We start from the raw sequence: 10,502 nt of genomic DNA on the forward strand, positions 1-10,502 counted from the left end.
GCAAAATGGTAGTTATGACAGGTGAAGGATGTGTGAACTAACCTTATTGTGGTAAACATTTTGCAATATATATATGTGTAACAAATCATCACATTGCACACCTTAAACTTTCACAATGTTATATGTCAATTATATCTCAGTAAGCAAGGGGGTGGGATAGGTGCCTGATTTTAATGCTAACAAGCAATCCACATCTTTGCAATGCTGATCTCCCTCTCTCCCCCAATATTCCATATTTACACTTAACAGAGACCTGTGCACTTGAAAAGATGCCTTTGGAAGGCAGGAGAACCATACCCAACTTTTGCTTCCCCATCTCTCAAGTAGGTCCCTACCACCTCAATCCCCCAACTTTCACTCATACATCATCTTAGAAGTAGACCCAACAATACTCATTGATGGTTTTCTTGGGGTGGGGGGGTAGATGGTCAAAGAAAGAAAAGAATCAAAAATGACTCAGGCTTTTAGTAACAGAGTGAATGGTAGTATCATTCACTACCAAGGAAAAATCGAAGGGAAGATCAGGCTTGGAAGAAAAATCAAGATTGATAGAGAAGACAAGAGGACCAAGTCTCAAGAAACAATATTGTGCGAGGTATATGATGTGGTTTTAAAACATATCCACACAATCTTTGATACTCCTTTCTCTAAGAGATTGATCTGAAAATTATTTCCCTTGAGTACATGCCTATTGCAGAAACTGTGGACAAGCAACAACAATTGAACTTAGTGACTTGCTTCTAATGAATAGAATATAGCAGAAGTGATGGTGCTTGATTTCAGAGACTAGGTCATAAAAGGCATTATAGTTCCTCCTTGTTCTCTCTCAGACCACTCACTCTGGAGGAAGCAGCTGCCATGTTGTAAGGCAACACGCACTTACAGCAGCCCTATGGAGAAGTTCACATGCTGAGGACCTGAGACCTTTTGCTATTAGCCATGTTAATAAGCCCTCCTGGAAGTAGAACCTATGGGCTTCAGAGGACTACACCCGTTACTAACATCTTACACCTCGTGAGAGACTATGAGCCAGCTAAGCAACTCACTTCCGTGTTCCTGACCACTGGAAACTGTGAAATAATAAATGATTGTTGTTTTCAACTGCTAAATTCGGGGAGTAATTTGTTGTACAGCAAAAAATAAGTAAAAAAAATACTTTTCCTACATTTTTTTTACGTTTACATTACTCTCAGTAAGTGGAATTATTTATACCTATTTTACTAAGTTTCCAAAACATTAAGTGATTTGCCCAAAGAATCTTTGCTAGTAATTTTTGGAGCAGATGGTAATTTATGGAAATAAAATTTGAACTCAAGCTAACACCGAAACCTTCTCCTTCTCCTTAACCCTTACCCATACCCTTACCCTTAACCCTTACTGTTATCCTTACTCTAATTTCTATTCTTCTCTCCTACATGTATCAAACTTAACCTGTTCCAAACTGAAGACATTGGTTCCTCATCCAGCACCTCCAGTCCTGTCCCAAGTAAAAGTTCATTCTTCTGAGGTCTCTTTTTCCGATAAATGACAACACCATGATTCTAGTTCCCCTTACTCTAAACACCAACATTATTGCTTTTCTTTTACTTTTAAAAAACTAAATGAATGGCACATGCCTATTGCAGAAACTGTGGACAAGCAACAATTTTTTAAATTTAAAATGATTTATAAACAACAGTATGAATAACCATAAATAAGGAACTTGTGAAATACATTATGGAACATCCATAAAATGAAATATCTTGGAGCAATTAAAAATTTTTAAAAAGAGGAGGCAAAATGTAAATTTTATGTTACAGATAAAAGTCAACTTTCTAAACTATAGGTAACACTTGTAGGGAAATCCTTTTTTCCCTAGATGTAGATGGAAAAATAAAAGAAATGGATATATTCTCTTCATTGCCCACAGACTTGCTTCTCTTATGTTCTTCAGCTTAGAGAATGGCAGTACCATCCACATAGTTGCCGAAGCCAGAAACTTGAGAGTTATCTTCAACCACTCCCCATCTCTCCCTGTTGCAGCCAATAGGAAACTTCTTCCATATAGCACTTGGTTCTCTTCCATTTCTCAACAGATTCTTCACGCCTCTTGCCTAGACAACTACAACATCATCACAGATCTCCAGGATTTTAGAATCTCCCTCCTCCAATCCGTCTTCCACATTGCCTTCACAGTGATCAACTCTGGATTGGAATAAAACTGGTGATTTTTCTGCTATTTGCTTCTAAGACCTACAGGAGAAAGGTTAACTATGCAACAGATTCTGAAAATGCCATGCTTTTACTTACACATAGTATGACTGTTTTCTTCTTCTCTGCCTGGCAAATCCATTTCATGCTTTAACGTAGCTCAAATAGCACTTCCTCTCTGGCTCTGCCTCTCTCCATGCTTCCAAAAGCATTTTGCATGTACCGCTTTTATGACACTTATTATATTACCCGTCTTAACAATGCTTAAGACTTATCTATATCTTACTTTTTAAAATCACCTCTTACTTCATTTCCAGTTTTTGAATAAGGAAGTACAGACATCCATTTCATATTAATTTTAGCAAACATCAAGAAAATATTTTAATGTACTACTTAAAATATCTATGCTTATATTTGAATTAAATTTGAGTGAAAGCAAAATATAGAAAATGGGAAAATTCCTTATCCTCTGCAGCTATTTAATTGATTTTGGGATATAGTCCTTTAGTTTTATTACGACAAAATGATTTTTGAAGATATTTTTAAAATCTGTATTTATGACACGGAAATTTTTCAGATGGTCTTCCAATAAAGTGTGGCGTGATGGGATGCCAAAAGAGTATCAAGCTTTCTAAGAATTACAATTTAAAATTGCATCTATATCTAGTTGCAATATAGGCTTTTGTATTAAGAAACATGGTTACTATAGTTTTGTATAGAACTTACCTGTATCAGTTAGGACACTTTATGTTGCAAATGGTAGCAAATCCCACCAGAACTGGCTAACCAAACATTAAAAACAAACAAACAAAAACACAAGTTTATAGGTTCACATATCAGTCAAACAGTTTCTTGCTTCTGATGGAGCTTGATCCAGGTCTCATACGCTATCTGCTTTCTTGGTGATGACTCCATTCTTAGTCAGGCCCTTCTTTCTTGGTGCCAAGCTGGCGGCTAACAGGTCCTGGAGTTATGTGCTTCCAACCAGTAGAAAAGATTTCCCTGATAGCTGGAACAAAGGTCCTAAAACTTAGTCCTATTAGTCTTGAATATCTCTTCTTGGCCCATATGCCCATTCCTGAACCAATCAAGAGCAGAGGGAGTTAAAGGAATATGAGATATTGTAATTGGTTTCGATTGTTATCTGAGAGTTGCATATACAGAGAAGGAGGAAAATGAAAGTGAAAGGAAAAATATCGTATCAGTCATTATTTTAAAATATGCTTTTCATAGGATAAGTGCCGTAATCATCAACCACAATGTTTATGGAGCTCCTAATTTTAGAAACAGCTTAAAGGTCCTTAGACTGATTTTTATCACCCCTGCTTGCTTGCTGCAAGGAAATTTATTAAGAAAAAAAACACAATAATTGTCTTGATATTTCTTGGTAAACTAAAAATTTATTTTTTCTTTAACATTTTTTTGAATTCTCATCATTTCTCCAATGTTTATATTTTTCATTGTTTGGAACTTTTATTTCTACAAGTGGGAATTTCATCTTACACAAGTCAAATTACTGGGAGTGCTGTTAGTAGATTTCAAGGCAGTATCTTGAGCTTGGTTGGGTTGTAGACTAAGGATGGCTTCATCAGCTTTGGCATGGAGAGACTCAGGATATTTGAGCGTATAAAGAATTTCAGCATCATCCATCTTCAGTAGTATGCCAGAGAAGAGGCAAGAGGTGGGTGAATGGATTGAACCAGAGGAATCAGCTTTTCACCCACAATCTTCTTCTGAGTAGTAGCTGAGGCCAAAAACAGTTACATTCCACAATATGTGCATGACCTTGCATATAAACAGGGACAGGTTTCTGGATGGATGCTGGCCTTGCTACCTTAAATTGTAAAAGGCTGTGACAACTGCAACACCTGTAACTTTTTGAATTTTTGATTTGGACATCGTCCTGAGGCAGAAGTTTGAGGGTGAATAGCCTTGGTCTAGACTGTTATACTGGTGATCTGATAAGCTGACTTGACTCTTGGAACTTGTGGTAGTCTGCAGGTGTTAAATGGTGACTTAGGTGCGGCTACTGTTGAGTGGAAAGCACAATATACATATACAATATGGTGAATGTTTAAACAAAAATTTATTACAGTAAAAGACACATTGCCATTAATTCCCCTCAAAATACGCCCCCTTGCTTCGAACACACTTATCCCATTGTTCTTGCCACTTTCTGAAGCAGTTCTGGAAGTCCTCTTACGTGAGTGTCTTTAGTTGCACTGTCGTGGCTGCCTCAATGTCCTGAATCATTTTAACTTTGGGGAAGAGCCAGAAGTTGCACGGTGCCAGGTCCAGTGAATAAGATGGGTGAGGACACACCGTAATGTTTTTATTTGACAGAAATTGCCATATACCAGAAGCGATGTGTGACACAGAGCATTGTCATGATGGAGGATGATTTATAACATACTTTAAACACACCTTCTCTCAACCATAGCTCACACCTGACTGACGGCACCAAACAAGTTGAAACTTGCAATGCACTGTTGTTAAGGTTCAACTCTCTGCTTCCCATATTGAAGATCCCTGCCTTTCCCATTGGATGGCACTTGGCAGAAGCATTCACCGTGTTGTTTGATCACAATGGAAAGACTCCATGTCATATACCGTGTCATCACATGTATATTCTGAGATAGATGAGGTTTGGTCCTGACTACAGGCTTACAAAGTTGTGCGCTTCCATGTTAAAACTGAGGAAGAATTGGCATGAAGTTTCTTGCTGATGTTGCTGCTGCCTTGTGAGATTTGAGTACAGGATTGCCTTCAGCTCTTACAACCACCGTTCTCTCCATTTAGCTCTTGGTGAGGAGGGCCCAATGCTCCTCCTTGCTTGGTGCAATAGCCGCATATGGAAGTTCGGTGACCACAATGCTTCTATTTATTGCCATGACAGCTTTATTAGGTTCCTCAGGAGGTGTAAAGCAAATAAAAGCAAAGCCTTTGCTTTGGCCAACTTCCATCATGACCCGGCACTACTGATTGTGCCAAAGAGGTAGGAATCTCCGTCATTTATCATTGGTACTATCTTCAAGATTTTCTACATAAACATTAGCACCCTTGCACCTGGTGAGTTTATGCTGTTTTATGCACTCAGATTTATGTTTTAATTCAGATCATCTCCCTCCTTCGTTTTGTGCTCTACCAACACAAATTTGACTTCCATTAAGGACTTTTCCATTCATTTCTTTGATGGCTTTATGGGCATCTTCAAGTGTCTCAAAACTAACAGATTTAAAGCCTTTGGATTTTCTACTTCCATCAGTCATTTGATATCAAGTTATACCTCAATAAATATATATCTTAAAACCCTAAAGATGTCACCAAAAAATTGTGAAAACTAATAAATGAACTCATTAAAGTTGCAGGATACAAAACCAATATATAAAAATCTGTTGCATTTCTATACACTAATAATAAACTATCAGAGAGAGAAATTAATAAAATCATCCCATTTACAATTACATCAAAAAGAATAAAAATATCTATGAATAAATTTAATCAAGGAAGGGGCAGCCGGTTAGCTCAGTTGGTTAGAGCGCGGTACTCTTAACAACAAAGCTGCGGGTTCAATCTCCACACTGGCCACTGTGAGTTGTGCCCTCCACAACCAGATTGAAACAACTGCTTGACTTGGAGCTGATGGGTCCTGGAAAAACACATCGAAATAAATAAAAGTTAAAAAAAAAAATTTAACCAAGGAAGTGAATGACCTGTCCACTGAAAACTATAAGACACTGATGAAAGAAATTGAAGACACAAATAAATGAAAAGATATTTCATGCTCATGGATTCGAAGAATTAATATCATTAAAATGTCCATACTACCAAAGCAATCTACAGATTCAGTGCCATCCCTATCAAAATTCCAATGGTATGTTTCATATAAATAAAATAAACAATTATAGAATTTGTGTGGAACCACAAATAGCCAAAGTAATCTTGAGAAAAAAGAACAAAGCTGGAGACATCACACTTCCTGATTTTAAGCTATATTACATAGCTATAGTAATGAATGAAAATAGTATGGTATTGGCAAAAAAACAGACACATAGATCAACGGAACACAATAGAGAGCCCAGAAATAACCCCCTGCATATATGGTCAATTAATTTATGACAAAGGAGCCAAGAATATACAATGAGGAAAGGACAGTCTTTTCAATAAATGGTGTTGGGAAAACTGGACAGCCACAGGCAAAAGAATGAAACTGGACCACTATCTTACACCATACACAAAAATTAACTCAAAATGAATTAAAGATTTGAATGTAAAACCTGAAATAATAAAACTCCTAGAAGGAAATGTTGGTGATAAGCTCTTTGATTTCAGTCTTGGCAATGATTTTTTTGTATTTGACAGCAAAAGTAAAGGCAACAAAAGCAAAAATAAATAAGTAGGACTATATCATACTAAAAAATTTCTGCACAGCAAAGGCAACCATTAACAAAATCAAAAGGCAACCTATGGAATGGGAGAAAATACTTGCAAATCATATATCTGATAAGGGGTTAATATCCAAAATATATAAAGAACTCATACAACTCAAGAGCAAAAAACCAAACAATCCAATTTTAGAATGGGCAGAGGATTTGAATAAATCTTTTTTCCAAAGAAGACATACAGATGGACAACAGGTACACAGAAAAAGTGCTCAACATCACTAAGCATCAGGGAAATGCAAATCAAAACCACCATGAGCTATCTATTACCTCATACCTGTTGGAATGGCTATTATCAAAAGGAAGGAAGGAAGGAAGGAAGGAAGGAAGGAAGGAAGGAAGGAAGGAAGGAAGGAAGGAAGGAAGGAAGGGGAGGAAAGGGAGGAAAGAAAGGGAAGGAAAGGAAGGAAAGGAAAGAAAGGAAAGAAAGAAAGGAGTGCTGGCAAGGATGTAGAGAAAAGGGACCCCTTGTGTACTGTTGGTAGGAACGTAAATTAATGCAGTCACTATGGAAAACAGTATGGAGGTTTTTCAAAAAATTAAAAATAGAACTACCATATGATCCAGCAATTACACTTCCGAGTATTTATCAGTAGGAAATGAAAACATTAATTCAAAAAGTATCTGCACCCCCATGTTCACCCCATGTTCATATTTACAATAACCAAGGTATGGAAGCAACCTAAACTGTTCACCCATGGATAAAGAAAATGTGATATATAGATAGATAGATAGATAGATAGATAGATAGATAGATAGATAGATAGATAGATAGATAGATAGATATTGATAGATAGATATCAATATATATATTGATAGATAGATATAGATAGATAGATGTATTATTCAGCCATAAAAAAGACAAATCTTGCCATTTGCAACAACATGGATGGAACTTGAGGGTGTTATGTTAAGTGAAAAGACTAAAATAGAAAAAGACAAATATCATATGATCTCACTTACATGTGGACTATTTAAAAAAAAACCACAACAACTCACAGTTACAAAATAAATAAGCCCAGAGATATAATGTACAGTGTGGTGACTATAGTTAATAATACTATTTTGTATATTTGGAAGTAGCTAAAAGAGTAGATCTTAAAAGTTCTCATCACACAAAAAAAAGTAACTGTGTTGTGATGGACATTAACTAGGCATATTGTGCTGATTATTTTGTAATATATGCAAATATTGAATTGTTATGTTGTACACCTGAAACTAATGTGATATGTCAAATACATCTCAATAAAAAGCAGGCAAATAGCATTTCAAAAATATACTCATAATTAAGATCTTCATGAATTTAGGAGTCAAAATTCTTTGCCCATTTGTCATTTCCTCTTTTCCACTTAGTGGCTACTCCAAGTGTTTTATAATTTCTGGTTCCATGTTCTAAATTGAACTTACCTTCTACCCCTTCTTCTCTTCAAACTTACTTCTAGTTAAAATATGGTTATCACTAGTTTTAATATCCTTCTGGAAATTATCTTTCTACCAAATCTAACAGTCTCTTTACGATGACATTAGCCCTCGTTTTGTTTGCAGCTTAAATTATTTGCTCTGCCCAGATATCTAAGTTTCTGAGGCTTTTCTTTCCCTCTGATCTTTTGAAGGTCTCTAAACTATCTTACTAGAGAGAGGCTTATGACAGCCTGGGTTTTCTACCCTCCTACCTAAAAGAAAATATACCAGGAGCCAGGAATTTGGGGGTCCATATTAGAATTCTGTCTAAAAATATTTCTTATAAGCTATATAGCATAACTATGTCTTGAGAAATTATTTAAAATTTTATAATTTCATCTTTCCTGTCATGATATATGGTCAGTGAAATGTTTGTTTTTAAATTTTTATCAAATACCCAGGAATGCATTGTGTTATTGTTTTTATGAGAAAATTTAGACTGCTTCATGATAATATGCTATAAAAATAGGAACTGCTTATCAGTCAATAAGCCATTTAACAACAATTTACAATTGCTTTAAAATGAAATCTAAGCTTCCTTATATTTTAAACAACTACATGGTGAGCCCTTGCCTTCCTCTCCAATCACAACATATGTTGTTCCCCTCCTCACTCATTATTTTCATCCACTATAGTTTGTGTGGGATTTGTGTGTGTGTGTGTGTGTGTGTGTGTGTGTGTGTGTGTGTGTGTATGTGTGAGTCCTGAATAGCTATTTTTATTGATCTCAATAAATGTTTGTTGCCTCTCATGTTGGCCTTTTGTTTTTAGATTAATAGGGTCTTGGGCACGTTTAAATTTTAAGGGAAGCCCTTGGAAATTCTTAGGATCAGATCACAATTGCCTCCAGGAGTAAATGCAAACTGAGTTTCTGGAGCGGGATTTTGTTTGTTTTTCATGCTATAGTCTTACTTTCCCACCTGGAATGTACTTCACTACTTTTGAAGATTTATTTTTGTATTGTCTTTCAGGTCTCAGCTCATGTCACAAACTCAAAGAGGCATTACTTTAACACAGTGGTTCTCAACTGGGGAGTAACTTTGCCTCCCAGAGATTTGGTAAGGTCTAAAGACATTTTTGATTGTCACAACTGGAGGGATTATATGTAACTAGCATCTAGTCTAGAGACCAGGGATGTTACTAAACCCCCTATCATGCACACACAGTACAGATCCATGCAAGAAAAATATTATCTACTCCAAAATGACAATAGTGCAGAGGTTGAGAAATCCTACAAATAATACTTTAAATAACACCTATTTTAAGTGGTTCTATTTCCTTGCCCTGTTTATTGCCTTCATAGCAGTTATCACAATCTGAATTTATCTTACTTATTTGTTTGTTAATTCTCTGCATGTCCTACTAAAATATAAGCTCCGTGAAGTCAAGATTCTTATTTGCCTGGTTCACTGCTGATTAATGATTGAATGAATTCCATGCACCTATAACTACTCAATACTATACTTTTCCCACTAATTTAAAGTTTCATTTTATAAATGATTCTAATTCATTTCAAACAAAGCATCTACTTTTATTTATTACTTCAACCGATATTTTCTGAGCACCAGCTATGTGCCAAGCAATGAGCTAGGTGCTAGGTATAAAAAAACTCTTATAAATCAATGGTTGGTTGGGGAAGGGTGCACGTAAGTAAAAAGCCCACTTGTAGTTTGGGATGCTATGTGGAATCAAGGAAAATGTATGTTCTCTGCTCTCAAGGGGCATAATCTCTTCCTCAAGGGTGGTGGGGTGTAATGAAAGATGCACACAAGTAGCTCCAAATATCAGTCAGAGAAGAACGCAAATAAGAAAAGCAAGATCTCTACTACGCAGCTTTGGAAATCAGAGAAGGCTTTGTGGAAGGAGTGCTATTTTATTTGAGCGATATAAGAAGACTGACGAGAGCTTGATAAAATAGAAGGAGAAAATGGAGAGAAGGGGAGAGGGCATTCCAGGCAGAGAGAATGGCAAGAGCCAAGGCACAGAAGTGTGTGTGCCAGAACAAGTAGACGTGTTTGGCTAAAGCACAGGAGACCAGTGAGAGCTGAGGCTGGAAAGGGAGAACACGTCCAAACTGGGTCAGTTGACTATGAATACAAATGACCCAAATCTTGCCCACATTTCCTATAATTTAGGGCATCATTTCCCTTAAGCACACTGGGAAAAGGAAGCTTAGAGAAATCTGGCGACTCACAGAACTTTATTGCTTTGACTGGCAGGATTTTGGAGAGGTTCCTGACTTACCGTACCTCCCAGAAGCAGGGTATGATGGCACTCAAGAAGGGACAGAGTTCCTGATATACAATAAGGACACTTCCTGTCTCAGTGTATGAACAAACAATGCATTGCCAGATTTGATTTTATTTGGAGTGGTGTGGGGGAGGCAATAAGAAGGCTGAAAAAGGAGTA

The sequence above is a fragment of the Rhinolophus sinicus genome, chromosome 12 (assembly GCF_057876585.1).
Source record: "Rhinolophus sinicus isolate RSI-liver-muscle chromosome 12, RSI-T2T, whole genome shotgun sequence".
NCBI lineage: Eukaryota > Metazoa > Chordata > Mammalia > Chiroptera > Rhinolophidae > Rhinolophus > Rhinolophus sinicus.